General features: G+C 50.3%; 1 non-coding gene across 1 annotated transcript; it reads right to left on the bottom strand.

Annotated features, from left to right (window-relative positions):
* Window positions 1-1,589: 1,589 nt before the first annotated feature.
* TRNAG-CCC (transfer RNA glycine (anticodon CCC)) lies at window positions 1,590-1,662 on the bottom strand. Its single transcript has one exon. It is a non-coding gene; the product is annotated as a tRNA-Gly (tRNA).
* Window positions 1,663-4,701: the final 3,039 nt, after the last annotated feature.

The following is a 4,701-nucleotide window of genomic DNA, read 5'->3' as shown; positions in this document are numbered from 1 at the left end:
ATACAGTCCAGGAATGCCACAGTGCAGCTCTGCAGCCATGTTTGTTCGGGGAGTTGGAGGCACAGACCGGGACCCAGAGAAGGCACTTGATTAGTTTGACCTGTACTTGACTGGCATGGCTTGAACTTTGGTAACTTGATGAGCCACAAGGCTTGACAAGCAATCGGCTTACAGTCTAGCTCACAGTCTAACAAAACCCATTCCTTATTCTTGCCACAAATATTTGTGGAGTTCCTATTCTAAGGGCTTCCCAGGTAGCCCTAATAGTAAAGAATCCACCCGCCAATGCAGGAGACTCGGGTTCGATCCCTGGGTTGGGAAGATCCCCTGGAGAAGGGCATGGCAACCCACTCCAGTATTCTTGCCTGGAGAATCCCATGGACAGAGGAGTCCTCTGGGCTGCAGTCCATGGGGTCAAAAAGAATTGGACATGACTGAACGACTTAGCACGCACGTACTCCAAGCTAGGCTCGGTCTGGGTTCAAGTATTGGTGTGAGTACTGTCTGGCTGTATGAACTTGGGAAAGTGACTTTACGTCCGTGTGCCACTGATAAAATGGGAGTGATGGGTGTCAGAATTCAGACAATCCAGTGAAAACTTTTAGAAGATAGCCCAGTGTATAATAATCACTCCAAAATGTTAGCCCAAGGTAACCATCACAGACATGGTCCCTGCCCCAAGGGAGCCTGCAAAACACAGTCCATGAACAAGCATGTTAATAAAGGGTTTGGCCTTGGTGGTTATCAGTGCTATGAAGGAAATAAGAGAGTGGTGTTAGAGCAACCCCCGCTTGATGGCCTTTGGTCAAAGGCCACATCCAGCCCAGGGAGGCCAGATGGACAAACACCCAACCCTCCTCTCCTCCCACCCCCTGATCTCCTGCTGGGCTCCTCATTGGCTGAACCCAGCCAGGGCCAGGCATGGGAATCTGTGGATGTGTCCAATCAGGTCAGCTTCCCGGGCTCAGGGCAGGATGGTGAAGGATGGAGCTCAGTCTGGAGGGTCAAGCAGGATACCTCCCACATAGAGCCCTGCCCCTCTGCAAGGCTGAAATCATTCATTAGCTCCTCTTTGCCCACAGGTTCCCAAGGATGCCCCCATGACCCCTCAGTCCCTACACCTGCTCCCACTCCCATCTCACCCTCAAGTTTGGGGAACTTCTCATGGTTCCCCCAAAGCATAAGGCCATTTTGCATCTCTAAAGCTTTACCCCAGCTGTTGCCACCCCCTAGAATGCCCTCCCCACACCCACACCTGGGCAAACCCCACAGGACAGTGGGACAGTGGGACAGTGCAGAGCCTGGAAACCTGGCTTCCAGCTCTGTTTCTGCCACTTCTTAGCTGCATGACCTGGGAGAAGCCAGTTCATCCAGTGGAACCTCCATGTCTCACCTGTAACATGCGAAGGATGCTAGTCCACATTGTGAAGTTACTATGAGAACCAAATGAAATAATGCTTACAAAGGGCTGGGCAGGAGGTCCCTCAGTGAGTCATATTAGAGGCAATTTTTGAAAATGTATTTATTTGACTGTGTCTGCTCTAATTGTGGCACATGGGACCCTTTTAGTTGTGGCATGTGGGATCTAGTTCCCTGACTAGGAATCGAACCCAGGCTCCCTGCATTGGGAGCGCAGAGTCTTAGCCACTGGACCACCAGGGAAGTCCCCAGAGGCAATTTTTAAGAAGTACATCGTTTGCGAAGCCGTTCCTGACCATCTGTCCCTCGAGTATCAGGGCCCCACCGTTCTGTGAGCATCAGTGGACCCTTCCTGGACAGCTCTTGGGGCCCCTAGAATGCTTTCCTCTGCATCTCCATCCATGCCCTGTGAGCTCCAAGAGAGTCTATCTGTGTCCTCAGCATCCAGTGCACGGCAGACACTCAGTGAATACAGAATGAATGAATGAATGAATGAACAAGTGTTCAAACCAGTGGACCAGTCTGCCTGCCCCTCCACCTGAATAAAGCTTGAACTACTTCAGTCCCCGCCTGGACTACTAAACAGGGCACGGGGTGACCTCTTGAGGAAGCCCAGGCCCAAGGTCATGGCAGGGGGAGGGGTACTAAGGGCAGTACCGGGGCTGGGAGGAGGTGGCAGGCCCCAGCTCATTGGAAATGCAGAGAGAATCCCAGCGCGGCCGCCTTCTCTGGCAGGGAGCGCGCGGGAAAAGACAAGAAAAATGAAGCCGCCACAATCTCATTTTCTGAGGCCTGCAAGTCAGCCAGGAAATAGCTATTATTCCATCGCACTGTCGGTATTAAGTTATTTCCTTCACTAAATACGGGAATGTTCATGAATATCTATTGAGTCCCAGGTACAGACACCTCCTGGCTCTGTGGCTCCGTCACTCTGCCTTTACATTCCTCCAACAACACCCCTCAATCTTGCTCTGAAGTGAAAGACAATAGTATTTTAAATTGGTTAATAAATCTCGGAATTGATGCTCCTCGAAGGCCCGGGAACTTCGTCTCTATTACTTGAATAAAAGGGATCACATTTTAACCACTGCTGGGCTAGGAACTCAGGAGAGGGACCTGAACCAGCCTCTCCTTCGTGCTGGGGAGGGGAGGGTCGGAGGCTTCAGGACCCCGGGTCCGACGGAACCCTTTGGACAGCCAGGAAATTCTCATTTTTCTGGTCGATTCAGGCCAGCGGGACATCTTGGACCACTTTGGTTTTGATGGCTTTGTGTTCGGCCAGTTCCCCTGGATTCAAATAAAAGAGACTTGGAAGCAGAGCTCCAGGGAAAAGATGGGTATCTGACATCCTTAAAAAGGATGGGGACCTCCCTGGCTGTCCAGTGGTTAAGACTCTGAGTTTACGATACAGGGGCTGTGGGTTCAATCCCTGGTCAGGGAACTAAGATCTAGCATGCTGCACGGTGTAGCCAAATTTTAAAAAATAATTAAAAATAAAAACCACCTGGATGCAGATAAGGAAGGTGGGGGAGGAAAGCATAAATAGTACTGTCTGGAACACCATTCCAGGTGTTGATTCTTTTATCACCTTCCTCACGGGCACAGGTGACCTTGAGCATCCTTTTTGGGGTGGAGAAAGCTTTGAAAAGCTCAGATGCGGGAGAATGAGAAGTAGGACTGAAATGTCTCCTGTTTGTTCAGTTTCTTGCCATCTGCTTTACACGTTTTCCCAACCCATCCTTGCAGCCACCCTAGGAAATGCAAAGTCCAGACGTTGTCAACGGGCCAGAAAACCCATAGGTCAGAATCATCTCTATGTACTCAGCACCCAACACACGGCCTGGCCCCAGATTTGTTGCTGTTGGGTACTAGCTCAGTCATGTCCAATTCGTTGTGACCCCATGGCTTGTAGCCCACCAGGCTCCTCCATCTGTGGAATTTTCCAGGCAAGAATACTGGAGTGGATTGTCATTTCCTTCTCCAGGGGATCTTTCCAACCCAGGGATCGAACCCGTGTCTTCTTCATTGGCAGCCAGGTTCTTAACCCCTGAGCCCCCAGCCCCAGTGTATCAGCTTCAAAAATAGTGGGGAAATGGGCTATTGTACAACATCCCCAATTTACAGATGTGCCAAGTGAGGCTTGGGGCAGGCAAAGGCTTGCTCAGCAACTCATCAATGACTCAGCTAAGACAGTCTGTGCACCCACTATGTCCAGGCCCTGAGCTGGGTACTACAGATACAGGTGTGAACAAAAAAAGGTGCTTGATGGGGCTCGTCATCTCGGAGTGAGGTGGGGGGCAGGGGGGCAGCAGGGCAGAGAGCACTTGAGTGACTAAAGAGAGAACCGGGACAACTTCAGGTGTACAGTAAATCCACTACGTACGACAAGTTCCATTCCGAGTGAGTTAGTAAGTCCAATTGGTTCATACATCCAGCAAAGTTAGCCTAGATACCCAACTAACACAATTGGCTATTAGTAATATACTGTAATAGGTTTCTACTACTTTTCACACAATTAATACATCAGTGAAAGTGAAAGTCGCTCAGTCGTGTCCATCTCTTTGCAACCCCATGGATATACAGTCCATGGAATTCTCCAGGCCAGAATACTGGAGTGGGTAGCCTTTCCCTTCTCCACGGGATCTTCCCAACCCAGGGATCGAACCCAGGTCTCCCACATTGCAGGTGGATTCTTTACCAGCTGAGCCTCAATGGAAGCCTAAGAATACTGGAGTGGGTAGCCTATCCCTTCTCCAGCGGATCTTCCTGACCCAGGAATCGAACCCGGGTCTCCTGCACTGCAGGCGGATTCTTTACCAACTGAGCTATCAGAACAAACACAAAAAGAAAACATTTTTAATCTTACAGGACAGTCCCAGGTTCGTTTCTGGAAACTGGGTCCCAACCACAGGACTCAGGATATCCTGGTCTCTTCAAGATTCATCAAAGCACACATCCCATGGCTGTCACTGGCGGAGCAGGTGGAGAGTGACCCCCAGCTAACCAAGGGACCTCTCGTCACGGGTGGGTCGGAGAAGCCGAGCTCCAAGGCACTTTCAGAAAATCTCACAGTCTGGCAAGGGCCTCGTCCAGAGTGCTGAACTCCATCTGGGGAATAAAGCCAGACACATCACTCTTTTGGACAAGCAATTTTTTTTTTTTTGCATAATTGACAATTCTTGGCATATTCTCCCCTTCTCTGCTCACAGCCTTCTTTTCATGTCACTCATGCACGTACCAGACACTCCGAGGTGACTTCCCTTGAAAGGAGAACGCCAGAGA

This window comes from Bubalus kerabau, chromosome 16, assembly GCF_029407905.1.
Source record: "Bubalus kerabau isolate K-KA32 ecotype Philippines breed swamp buffalo chromosome 16, PCC_UOA_SB_1v2, whole genome shotgun sequence".
NCBI lineage: Eukaryota > Metazoa > Chordata > Mammalia > Artiodactyla > Bovidae > Bubalus > Bubalus kerabau.
This window is presented reverse-complemented; position numbering and strand designations above follow the sequence as displayed.